We start from the raw sequence: 14081 nt of genomic DNA, 5'->3' as shown, positions 1-14081 counted from the left end.
CTGGCAGGAGAGCAGAGGCCAGATCATGAAAAAATTTATGTGAATGCCATAAGAAGCACAGCAGGATTGTAGGGAGGGGCTGACAGGAATTCATTGGTTTTTAAGACCTCGGATATTTAACAGTGCTAAGCACAGTTTTGTCACCTGTAAAATGGAGAAAAGGATTTATTAATGATTAAAAAAGTTAATGCATACAAAACAGTAGGTGGCACCTGCTGGAAGCAATTTCTCAGTGACCAGTAGTGAGGAACCAGGGGCTTCTAAACACTGTGCAGGCATTAATCTGTCTGATCTTCACTGCAGCCTTCGGAAGTGGAAACTTCTACGCATCCATGTTTAACCAATGAAGACGCATGGAGGGAGGTTTGAGCATTGCTTATCTTGTCTTTTCCTGCCTCTTGAGATGGTGGCTCTAAGTGCCCATTCCTGCCCAGCCCACAGAAGGTGGACTCCAGGTTCCCCTCGGGACCTCAGGGAGAATCTGGGAGTCAGGAAGTGAACCATGAGGTAAAGAGGGGACCAATTAACCCTGTTACACAGGAAAATGTCATTTACATATATTAATAAGTCTAAGCCTGTATCTTAAATTCCAGGAAACATGTGTACGCATGAGGCAAATACATCTTTAAAAGCAGAAACAAGAACATCCAGTTTTGTTACATCTGCATTGCACCTATGACTATGTAAAGTGAGCATCGCTGCTGCTGTCCACTCACAAATCCCCCATCCAATGTGAGTACTCAACATGAGAAGCACTGGCAAGCTCCCATGGAAGAGAATCACCACTGAAGTGAAAGCTCAGAGCACAAATCCTGCTTGAATCAAGGAAGCCATTGTACCGCTTGCTGGTCGCTGACACGTCCAGAAAGCACTCTCGCCTTTCCATTAAGTCCTCGTATGTTGTTGCAAACTCCATCCACTGCAATACAGCATACGGCACCTTTAAACTTTTGTGTGTGGGTCTTATTTATGAAAGTTCATTTATTTACTTATCTATTCAGAAACATTTAATGAATCCCAATTATATAAGAGACACTGTGATAAGTGCTAGAAATATAAAGACAAATATAACATGGTCCCTACCCTCAAGAAGCTCAGACTAGTGAAAATATTAGGTTAAACCATATTAAATTGCCCTTTTTGCAGGCAAAAGCAGTCAAATTTAGGCAATTTCATGTGGTTCAACTAACACTATAATGATGATGGTGATGATAACGATAATGATAAATAATGCATATTAACAGGGAACTACGAAAATGCAGAATGAGGCACATGAACTTCCGTGAGAGAGTTAGGGAAGGCTCTGCCAGGAACTGTGTTTTTCAAGATGAGCAGACCCTGCATACTCTTGCCTTTGGACTCACTCTAGACCATGTCATTGCCAATAGCTGCAGCTGGCAGCCACTCTGATCTCTCAGTCCCGTGCATTTCACTAACCACCACCTCTTTTCATTCCAGGTCATATCTGGAGAATTCCAACTCCAACCCTATTGGAACTTTTGATCCATTGATCCTACCACTTCCTCACTATCCTTCACCCTCTCTCCCCTCCTTTCCCAGTTTATATTGCACACCAACTAATTTAAACACTCCTTGCATTCCATACATATTGCTGCATTATTCTCACTTGGAAAACAACATATCCTGATTAAATCAAACTTTCCACCTACTTCAGGTGGAATGAGCTGAATATGGCTGGAACGAAAACACAGTCACAAAGATGGCCTCACGTTACACCCATGACCACAGCCTTACTGCTTCTAACAATACCATATTTTCCTTGTCCATTTATTCTCTACTTTCCTAGATGGCTATTATACAACTTACCTTCTTTACTCAAATCCATAGCACCATGTTCCCATCCTTATTCTTATACAGTGTTCTCATTAATCTCATTCCCATCCTTACTTTTATGCAATGATTCTCAAACACCATGTCAGATATGGTTTTTAATCAGAGAAAAACCATATCTGCCACCACACCGACTCACCTACCACATTGCCACCTGAATCGAGTGGCAATGTGATGCAGGTCCCATAGATGACCTAGCCCTGCGCGTATCTCAAGGCAATCCCCCATTTGTGCCCTAGAACCTATCCCTTCTGCAACATCAATTTCCCTCTCTTCCAGATTGTTCCCATCAGATATTATTTCCCCCATCTTAAACAAACAGACAAAATCATATCTTGCCTCCTTTCGGTAATCAACTTTGAATCAAAATTTCTCTGAAGGATTATCTACGCTCAGTGTTGCCAATTCTTTCCTCTTCTGTTCTCGCTTAGTCACAGTCTTTCAGGCTTTCATCCTTACCATTCCACCTAAATTACTCATATCAAGGGCAACATGATCTCTTCAATCTTTGTTCAGAAGATACCTTGTCATAGTACTGAAACTGCATGCTCCCCAAAAACCTCATCATACTCCTCTCCTATTCCTGTTTTTATAGCATTTATTGCCTTGTAACATAAACTATGTGTAGGTGTTCATATATATGTATATGTGTGTGCATGTATGTGTATATATATATAAATCATTCATTTTATTTATTGTCTCCTGTCTTCCCCACTAGAATTTAAGCTCTATGAGAGCATGTATCTTCACTTTGTTCATTGATATATCTCAAGTGCTTTGAAATGTATTGCGTATAGTAGACACAATACATGCTCATGAATTTAAAAAGTACTTCCAAAAATGTCTTGAGATGTATACATTTTCCTCATGTTTTAGGAGGATAAGCATAGCATTAAGAGCTGAAATAACATTCTAAGTTACTAAAACAGACTACATCTCATCTTGTCCTTTTTAAATGACATTGCATTCCTTTTCGCTATTCCTTTAATCCTAAGAGAAAAATATTCCTTCAATGCAAAACACTGCACTACTCAAGTTATATGTTTGTATTGTTCTCTAAGTAATTAAACTCCATGTCCTATCCATAGATAAACATTCACAAGAAGTGATTTCAGAACTATATAGACCAAGTCAGAAAACCAAATTTAAGGGTTAAATATATAAAGCAATATGTTCTAGCTACTATACTAAACAAAGTTGAACACGAATCCTCCATGTGAATGGTTATATAGGTTATAATAATTCTATACAATTGCATCTTGAGTAGGCATTGAAAATATTTACCAAAGAGTTTATAAAATCGGCGAAATATTTATTATGATAAATGAAAAATACAAGGATACAAAGTTCTGTGCACAGTGGGATCAGAATCAGATAATAAATGCAAAAAAGGAGAATTTGGCTTTAGGTGGTACAACTATGGATGATTTTTAAATTTATTTTTACTTTTATTCCTAGATTTGCTTATAATAAATTTAATATAAATGTACAATACATTTAAATTACAATAAATTTAAAATAGAAAAGAGATATATTTCAGGTTTTTTTCCCTAAATTTCATTTGACTTTCATGCCATTTTACAGGCAATTTAACAATTTCCCTTCCATTCATGCATCCAGCAGCTAAGCATTTTCAGCAGCTAATTATAAAGCACTTACAAAAAGGGCATTCTGAAGGGTTATTTCTGGGACTGGAGTCCTCTCTGTCAACAAAGAAATAGTCACAGAAAACTTTAGGTCAGATTAGGTCCAGGTTTATCTGTGCCCTGTGATATATAGCGTCCTCTTCCTCCTCTGACTAGTCTCCATGAAAATCTGTTGAAAGGATGATCTCGGCCCCTCCAAGAAAGAAAGGAAAGGAAGGAATGGCTCTTAAATGGATTTGAAACAGTCAAAGCAGATGACTTTGCCTAGCCTTGCAGGTTACATTCTCCCTCCTTAATACTTACAGCCCAGTGGTCCCAGAAGCTCATGGTTATACCCTGGATTTAGTTTGTTATTATCTAATGTGTACAATTAGGGCAATGATGCCCAGGAGACATTTCTGGGTGACATAACTTCAAATTGGTACTCCTATATATGAGTTTTGTCTGTGGGAACTCTAATATAACTCCCTCCCTCCATATAGTAGACTAAACCATATGGCAGCCATTCTGGCTGATAACTCCTGGCCTTCTAGTTAAGAGACCTTGGTATTCTATCAAGAGTGGCATCAAATTCAAAAGCTGTAGGCATCTTGGTGGCTAAGAGGAAAGCAGAAAAAAAGAAAGAATATCAATTATGAGTTGGGGGCTGGTCCCATGGCCAAGTGGTTAAGTTCACACGCTCCGCTGCAGATGGCCCAGTGTTTCGTTGGTTCGAATCCTGGGTGCAGACATGGCACTGCTCATCAAACATCAAACCACGCTGAGGCAGCGTCCCACATGACACAACTAGAAGGACCCACAATGAAGAATATACAACTATGTACCGGGGGGGCTTTGGGGAGAAAAAGGGAAAAAATAAAATCTTTAAAAAAAAATTATGAGTTGGTAAGCCCACATTCCAGAACAGCTGTCTGAAATATCTAAATCTCAGATGAATAAAAGCAAGAAATGTTAAGAATTTCCCAATTATATTTTTCGTCTGGATCACAATGATTTTCTATATTATTCCAATTTCACATTGACTACATAAGTTCCACTTGTAAGCTTCACACTACTTCTATTTTTAAGCCTATTCATAAACATCTCTATAAGTAATGTTGGACATGGATCAATGTTTGGTCAACAGATAAAAACATCAGTAAAGTTCATGACTTGCCCAAAGTCACACAATGTAGATGGTAGTTTGTTCTAGGATTCCACAGGATGACTGGGCCATGAAAAGTTGCTGTAGAAGGTATAGGAGCAAACACTAATATCCAGAGTAAGCTTGGGACAGGTGATCAATGATGGGACGGTCAACATAAAAGTGATGGGAATAGCATCGATTCTGACCAGACAGGGAACCAGAAGCTGGAGTGGGAAAGGTTCCTCAGGGTACACATAGCAGGAAAGGTAATTCAGGATCCTGATAAGTCAGTATAAATCTGGGTATTACCAATAAAAGAAACGAGGAGAGCATCAAATGGAATGAGACAGTCCAAGAGTAAGAATTAAGTTGTCCTTGGTGGATGAGGTAGTAAGTTACCTTAATTCTACTTGTCTTTATTCCCCTGCAAATTGGAAAGAATCCAGACCGTAAGTGGCATATATCTGAAGGCTTGCTAGAAAAGACCACTGGGGAGAAAACCAAATGTGGAGAAAGAATTTAGGAAATGGATCTTGCCCTATATTCTGATATGTTGAAAGTTCAGATAGAGCCAGCAAAAACCCTAAAATCTTCCATTCTGAAGACAGCGCACAAGCCAACAGGTCACTTAGCTAAACGGTAGAGGGATGATTTAATTTTCATTTCGCCACACAGCTGGTGTTTGCGTTAAGAAGGCAGAACAATGAATTGTCTGTAGGAACAGCATGCACCTTAACACACAATGAAAAATGATTATATATATTCATTCACTGAGCACCAAATTAGAAGATGATGTAATGTTCCCTGTGAAAATCTGCTTTATATTTTATGGTCTGATAATACATGTGAAATTCTGAATATTCAGTTCAGCTCCATTGTCAGCAATCATCTTAGAGACTGGTTTACCCTGCAAGTTTACAGAAACTTGCTGTTAGTCTAGCCCTGTACACCACGATGTGGGCATTCCCACGGATGGACCACACCCCATTCAGGGTTAGGACAGTGGTATAATAAAATTTTGACTCCCTGAACACTTATGGTGTACATCCCTTTTCCTGTCTCTTCATTTCTTTAAGGATTTTAAAAATTTTATTAAAGTTTAAACCCATATCATTTGAGAAAATCAAATAACATTAAGAGATTTACATTGGAAAAAACAGCAACCCATATTCCATTCTTTTCTAGCTTGGATGCCCAGTCTCATACCCCAGAGACAAATACTTTCAACCCTTTTAGGTATTTCTTCAAGCATTTGTCTCCAATCTTTTTACGTTTCTATTTGTTGTCTTAATGAATTTTAGACATGATTACAGAATTAACTACCTATTAAGGTGAAGATTTAACTCTTACATCCCACCTCATTTCTGTCTACCCTTACCATCTCATATTGTGACAACGTAAGTGTCGTCTGCTGTTCAGTGCACTTGATTACACATCCTTACTCACAAATATTTGTATATTTATTTGAATTTAAAATTGCTTCGTTTTTTTCATTTATTTGTTTTCTTATATATTGATTGCTAATTTCTTCCCAAGCATTCCAATAGATTTACCAAAAGCTTAGCAAGATATTTTTCTAAATTCACAAAAGCAAACAATCAACCCCTTGTTTTCCCCATGGGAGGTTCCCTTCCCACCATCACACTTATCAGCTCCAATCAAAACTGACTGCCCCTGAAAGCCACTCTCCTATGTCCACAGCCCAGTTCCTTGTATCTCATCTCTTACTCATTCTGGGGTAATCCTTCTTTTGGCTGAATCACACATTCCAGCAGCTTCTCAAGGTAGATTGTTTGAGAAGTAATTTTGTGTGTGTGTGTGTGTGTGTGAGTCCTTGAATGTCTGAATGTGTCTTTATTCTGCTTTTACATTTGAGGAATAAAGGGCCAAATGTAGAATTTTATACGGAAAATCATATTCCCCTCAGAATTTTATGGCATATCTCTACTTCTTCCTATTACCTAATATTGTATGAGAGCTGACTGCTATTTCATGGGGGTGGACTCACTTTTAACATTTTAAGATTTACACTTTATCCTTGTTATTATGATATTTTACAATGGCTGGCATGGGTTTGTGTGTGCTTTTTCTTTTAATTAGACTGGGTGTTTGATGGACTCTCAATTTAAAACTTTAAATTATTCACAATTTTATGTGTTATTTCCTGAATAATATCTTCCCTTATGTTTTTATCTGTTCTTTTATTTTTGGAACTTCAATTAGTTATGTTGAACTTTTTGGATCAATCATTCTGAGATTCTTACCTTTATTCTCTTAATGTCCTTATGTTTATGAAATTTAATGACCTCTTCCAAGCCCTTAAATTTCTTTTTACATTTCTACCTTATTTTAAATTTCCAGGAGCTCTTTATTGTTTTCTGATGCTCCTCTTATTACAATATTCTATTATTTGATATTATTTGCAATATCTTATCTTTTAAAAAATATTATTATTTTGAAATTTTTCTTCTGTCCTTGTATTATTTTTCCTCTAAGAACTCTTTTAAACAAATGCTGGTGAGGATATGGAGAAAATGGAATCCTTGTGTACTGTTGGTGGGAATGTAAACTGATACAGCCACTATGGAAAACAGTAGAGAAATTCCTTAAAAAATTAAAAGTAGAGGGGCCAGCCCCGTGGTATAGTGGTTAAGTTCAAGGGCTCTGCTTCGGCAGCCTGGGGTTCATCAGTTTGGATCCTGGGCGTGGACCTACACACTGCTCATTAAGCCGTGCTGTGGAGGCATCCCACATAGAAGAACTAGAAGGACTTACAACTAGGGTATACAACTATGTACTGGGGCTTTGGGGAGGGAAACAAAAGAAAAAAGGAAGGTTGGCAATAGATGTTAGTGCAGGGCCCATCTTCTAAAAAGAAAAATTAAAAGTAAGATCCATCAGTTTCACTTCTGGGTATTTATCTGAAGAAAACAAAAACAGAAACTTGAAAAGACATACGTATTCCTGTGTTCATTGCAGCATTATTTACAACAGACAAGATATGGAAGCAACCTAAGTATCCATCAATAGATGAATGGATACATAAAAAGTGGTGTATATATACATATATATATGTATATATACACATATACATTCATACACACACAATGGAATGCTATTCAGCCATAAAAAAAGAAGGAAATCCTGCCATTTGCAACAAGATGCCTAAACCTTGAAGGCATTGTGCTAAGTGAAATAAGTCAGACAGACAAACGATCTCACTTATATGTACAATCTTAAAAAAAGAAAAAAAACCCAAAGTCATAGAAAAAGAGATCAGATTTGAGATTACCAGAGGTGGGGGATGGGGAATTGGAGGAAGATGGTAGAAACATTCAAACTTCCAGTTACAAAATAAATAATTACTGGGGTTGTAATATGCATCATCATGACTATAGCTATCACTGTTATGGTATATTTGAAAGTTGTTAAGAGAGTAAATTCTAAAGTTATCACCACAAGGAAAACAAATTTTTTTTGCTAACTATATGAGGTGATGGAAGTTAACTGAACTTATTGTGGTAATTATTTTGCAATACAATCATGCACTGCATAATAACGTTTCAGTCGAAGATGGACTGTACATACAACAGTGGTCCCATAATATGAGTACCATAGAGCCTAGGTGTGTAGTAGGCTATGCCATCTAGGTTTGTATAAGTGCACTCTATGATGTTCACACAACAATGAAATCACCTAACGACGCATTTCTTAGAATGCATCCCCTTTGTTAAGCAACACACAACTGTACGTGTATGTCATTATGCTGTACACCTTAGAATTATACAGTGCTGTATATCAATTATATATGAATAAAACTGAAAAAGAACTCATTTTAAAATTTGGTCACAGTTTTTCACAATGGGAATGCTCTTCTAATATCTGGTGATTTTCACTATTTGTTCACATTAAGAGTGATTTTGTTTTTTCTGGACGTGTTCACTTACTTCTGAGAATACTGAGGAGCATACAGCTAGTTGCAGGCTCTCTGGGAGCAGAGTGGGGAGGGGCCTGGGGATCTCACAGACCAGTGTGCACCATTATATTCGATCTCTGTTTTCATTCTTACATCTTAACCCTACACTTCCCTGGACCTGTTGACTCAAGGCAAGCCTCTCTGGATTGATTTCTCTAGAGAATTAATTTCTGGTCTGTAGAAAGGGTGAGAAGGAAAGCCATCTGTCCACATAAGGTAGAGGAGGGAGCCCCTTGAACTGCTCAGGACACCCATGTGTTTAACCTGCCATGTGTAAACAGAAGTCTTTTGCTTAGTCCTCACATTGTACACCAGGGACATTTTCTGACTCTGTGAATACAAATTTTCTCATGATCTTTCCCAGCCAATATGCATCCCCAAATCTCCCTTTAATTGACCTATTTCCCTCCTCAATAAATAAGCTACTTTTAATTAATTATAACTACTTTCTACTAAAGCATTTTAAGTGAGTTTATGTTATTTGCAGCCACTAATAACCTAATGATGGGAATGAGTTTCTTATCTCTATTAAAGTGCAGTGTCCTGATGAATAGGCCTTTGGCCCCCATATATCCTCAGTGAAAGCTTTTCAGAAGATCATGAATATGGAAGAGACATTGCGAGGTCTGAGGCCTAAGGCAAGGCAAAAAGAAGCTGGTTAACCATTCCTATTCAACATTGCACGTGACTTGGTGAAATCTAATATTTGACATCACCGAGATTAAGTACATTTTTCTCAGAAATCTTTAATTTTTTAAAATATAAAAAGTTCCCCCAATATTTAGGAATATCAACTTTTACTGTATTTTAAGGTTGCAATACATATGACAGATATACACAGAAAACATCACAAGAATGATGTAAACTTTTTTCATACAACTTTCTCAAAATTTTGTTTGTATAGAGAAGCAAAAACCATGATTTGAATTGTCATATTTAAAATAATATTAAAATCTTTCAAGAATTACAATAAAAACATCTCTTGAAACAATTACTGAGTTAGTAACAGAATCTGAAAATAGATTTGCGAATTCAAAAGTGTGTTAACACCAGAACGGAAATGTTACTAACCTTCTCTGTGTATTTAGGGAGAGGAATTCAATCTTCTTTCCTGTCATCAAGAGCCCTAAATGCAATCAATGGGCCATATACTCTCTAATCTGCACCTGGAGCTGTAAAAAATGTCAATAGAAATTGTGTTGGAAGATCAAGGGCAATGAGTTTATCAATGTGTTTACCCTTCCTGGGAATACATTCTCATCAAAAGTATACTCTAAGCCAACGTGCTTTGTCAGTTCCCCTATGTCTTTGATTTGTCTGTATGTCTAATATCTTCATGAATTAACAAACTCAGCTTTCCTTTTTACAAGTGGATTTGCATAGACTCATAAGCGCTGAACCTATCAGTTAGTGACAGAGGAAATATTTGATCTGTCCGCACCAAGGACTTGATCTCTGTTTCCATTCTCAGAAGGATAAGAGAACTGAGTACTTAACAGTTAGTTAAGACATGACATTAAAACAAGCTTTTCAAAGAGGGAGAAATTATTGTTAATCTGAGCATGTTGCCTTTGTATTGGAACTCAAGGAATGTTCTCAGGGTTCACCATATACAGTAAAGTATGAAGAAACAAGTGATTCAACTTGACCCCCATCTCATGTATTTTATTTTTATCATTAAAGTGGATACACCTCTGTGAAGGTAGTTCTCCTAGCAACAGCAGTGCTAACTTCCTCCTGGTCTTCTCTCTGGAAGGCTGAAGCGTTGGTGTATACGCTCTTTGAAGGTCCACAGGTCACAGAATAGTCTTTGAATATTTTCTCCCATTAAGGTCCAATGCTTTGAGAAATAACTGGCTCTTTCTCCCTTATATCTTCCCTTGGGGGAAAAACTAGAAGGTGAAAGCACTGAAAATGTCGATTTTTTGATGTTTGCCCCAGTAAAAGTTTTTCTATAGCACACTTGGACCAAGAATTGCATATAGGCTGAGTAAACACAAATAATCCATCCCATTTTAAAATTGGGAGACCCTTGAAAGGCCAGTTTGATGTTACAACTTGTGTGGCAATTAAGGTCAACTCTAGTGTGGACCTTGAGTCTTGATAATTCCAAACCAAAGGAGCACACTAAACTCAACCCAGTGTGAGCCTAGACTCTCCCAAGGGAGCACCAGAAAAATACTGATCAAAAGATCTATCGCCTCTAGTTCTTCCATGTCAATCACAAAGCCTTGAGTTCATATTCATAAAGAACATGTGCTATATTTCAACTTAGGCCCTCCAGCTACGTTGCATCACTCAATCCTCAGACTTCAGAGGTGAGTAATTGAAGCTTGTAACCATGAAGTAACTCGCCGAGGGTCAAATCTAGTTAAGAGGTGAACTGGAATTGCATCTCAGTGTCTCAGTTCACAGTGTTATGTGATCTGTTCAGTTCTCTGATAAGCACCAGGTCTCACTGGGATCTGACTGCTGAACCTAGTGAACCTACAGCAAAATAAATCAGTTGACTTTTTCCTTCACTTTACGATTGACCAATTAACTGGGTGTTTCCAGCTTTACAAATCATCGGTATTAATAACTTTTCTCACTTTTTGTTTAGATGAGCACCATTACTAGATTTAGTATATAATTTAAGTTTCATGAAAGTTGGAAAGAATCAATTAAAACGTTCTCTATACTTAGCAAGTATTAAGAATTTAGTCTATATAGAAACTGACAAATAATAATGTACACCTGAAATCACACAATGTTATAAACCACTACGACCTCAATAAAATAATTGGAAAAAAAGAATTTAGGAATTTGAATCACAGACCATTCAGTTATCGTTTCCTGAAGACAAAGTAGAATTTTCAGAACCTGCATAATATTTTCTTAATTTTTGCCTCATTACAGCTTCTGTATAGAACCTGTCATTTTTCTGTGAAGAAAAGACAAATGGTACATAATGAACATCTTATAAGATTTCAAATTAGGCCTTAAAACTCTCTAGAGAGTCCTTTAAAATTGCATAATATCTATTATCTAGCTTTAAACAATGTGGAGATATAAAAGTTAACAAAACTATCAGAGCTACTTCCTTACTGACCTCTGTGACTCTGAGATCTAAGGTCCTCTCTCACAACTATAGGTCATGTTGAAAGCACCTTATTCTGTTAATAGTCTCTTTTCTCAGGAAGCTTTCCAGATAAGGTTAATTCAAATTACTTTTTTCTACTGTAAGAGTGGGTATTGTTTTCATTTAAGTAGACTCTGCTGCAATTAGAAGACATATGAGATAAGATGAGCAATTTGCTATCCTATCAGGAGCCTTAAAAAGCTTCATATTATGACCCAGCAATTACACTTCTGGGAATTTAAAGAAATAAAGACACACACAAAAAATTACAAGATTTTTCACTGTATTTTGACAGTAAAAATAGTGAAAATATTAGGGAAATGGTTAAGTAAATTATGGTGAATTCACTCATTGACTATTGACAAGGCATTAAAATTATGCTTTTGAGAACCATTTAATGATTTGAGGAAATTTTCATAATGAAATGCTAGGTGAAAACAGGATACAAAAACCATTTACAGCTTGATTGCAATTCTACCTGTGGATTGATCTCTCTGTCTTCGAAGTTCAGCAAAAATATTGATAGCGAGTGGAGGGCATAGAGTGATTTAAATTTTCTTTTTTTGTACCTTTCTAAATTTTTATGAGAAATATGAGTTATTTTTATACTAATGAAAAACAATATCTAAATGTTTGTGAAGTGCACTGTAAGTGATAATTATCCATTTTTTGTCACATAGCTGGATATCTATGGTAGGACAGACAACATAATGCCTGAATTTTTATGTGTGGCTTATTCACTGACCATTCTGTGGTCACGTCATGCATTAGATGACAAGGAGAGACACGGGTTTGCAGCACGACTGACAGCACATCTTTTGCTTCAGATGAAGTGGATGATAGAAATTCACCTTGCATTCCTGTTACTTTTCCCTCACTCTCAGCCTCTTTCACTGTCAGATCTGGTATTCCACCAGATCAATTTTTAAGGTCAAACACTATCTTTTCAATACATTTGTGCATTTTACTTTGCAAACCAGAAAGTTAGGTATCAGTTCTAGATATAATTACATAGTGCTATTCTTGTTCATTAAATATTAACACACTGCCATGTGAGAGAGGATGTTGATAGGCAATCTGAGTTGGGTTTGGATATGTATTACCTATAGCTTGAGAGATGATAAGCAAAAGACAGCCTTGTGCAGACAAAAAGTACTAATATGTTAGTATTATTAAATTTCCTTTAAAGACTGAACGCAAGTTTAGTATTTACTAAACCAAACACTGTTATTTCCAACTGTCATACATTGGCAAATCATCTATTCCTTAGACGTAATGGGGAGGGAAACATTAGCTATTTCACTGACATAAACTTAGACAAATGCATTCATTCATTCTCCATTCATCCATCCCCTCCTTCATTCTTTCAAACAATGCCTTTTGGCTCCTACTGTGCACCAGACATTGTGGAGACCACTATGAAGAAGACACCATCCTCTTCTCAGAGTTCTCACAGATTATTGGAGTATAAAAACATACAAGCAGTTGTGACGTGTGATAAGTATTATATGAGAGATACTTACAAAGGGCTGTGCAAGTCTAGAAGATGAAACATTTAATTATCTGGTAACATCTGAACTTGAATTTCCAGGATGACGAGGAGTTTGCTGAATAGAAAAAGGGAAGAGGGAGAAAGCACAGAGAGCATGTGGAGCATAGGGCTCAGTGGTGTGAAGACACATGACCTGCTGATGGAACGGTGACAGGCGGGTGATGTATGGTACAGGAGACACTGGCAGGGGGTGAGTGAGCTGGGTTGCGGAAAAGGAGGATTATGAAGGATCATGCACGACTTGCTAAATATCTTTACAAAGATCACTCCATAATTGTTGGATGCTCAAATTATATTTTATCTACATAGTCTGCAATAGCTAAATCTAACCCTCTATTAACAACTTTCTCCCTCCCACTTCCTCTTCAGCAACTCGTACAGTATACTAAAACATACCGGCATCAGTCTGCAATAAATCTGCTGTGTTTGGCTTTAAGAACAGATTTGAATGTAAACTGAACCAAAACACGAAGAGAAAAAAATGGCAGAAAAATGCAGTGGCAGTTTCAGTTACCCAAAGTGTTTGAGTATACTCACAAAAAGTGTGTGATGATGAAACTATTGCTCTGATTAATTTCAGGACTCAGTTACATAAACCAGTGAATAACCCGTGAAATGGTGTTTATACCATCTTAGAGCTGTAATACATAATCAAGCTCATATTGTTCCACACTTTGAAGATGACAAAGCTGGGGCTTTCTGCTGCCTTGTCCACAGCTATAGTGTTAGGGGTAGAAGGACCAGGACTGGATCTGCATCCCCAGGTTCATAGAACAGGTTCTTCCTACTGCTCACTGTGCATCGTTGGA

The 14081-nt window shown here is 37.1% G+C and overlaps 1 protein-coding gene across 1 annotated transcript in view; it reads right to left on the bottom strand.

The window, feature by feature from the left end:
- XKR4 (XK related 4) overlaps positions 1–14081 on the bottom strand; it is a 399847-nt gene that overhangs the window by 340923 nt on the left and 44843 nt on the right. The gene's annotated exons all lie outside the window — the stretch shown is intronic.

This window comes from Equus quagga, chromosome 16, assembly GCF_021613505.1.
Source record: "Equus quagga isolate Etosha38 chromosome 16, UCLA_HA_Equagga_1.0, whole genome shotgun sequence".
Lineage (NCBI taxonomy): Eukaryota > Metazoa > Chordata > Mammalia > Perissodactyla > Equidae > Equus > Equus quagga.
The sequence above is the reverse complement of the archived record's forward strand: the minus strand, read 5'-3'. Positions and strand labels throughout refer to the sequence as shown.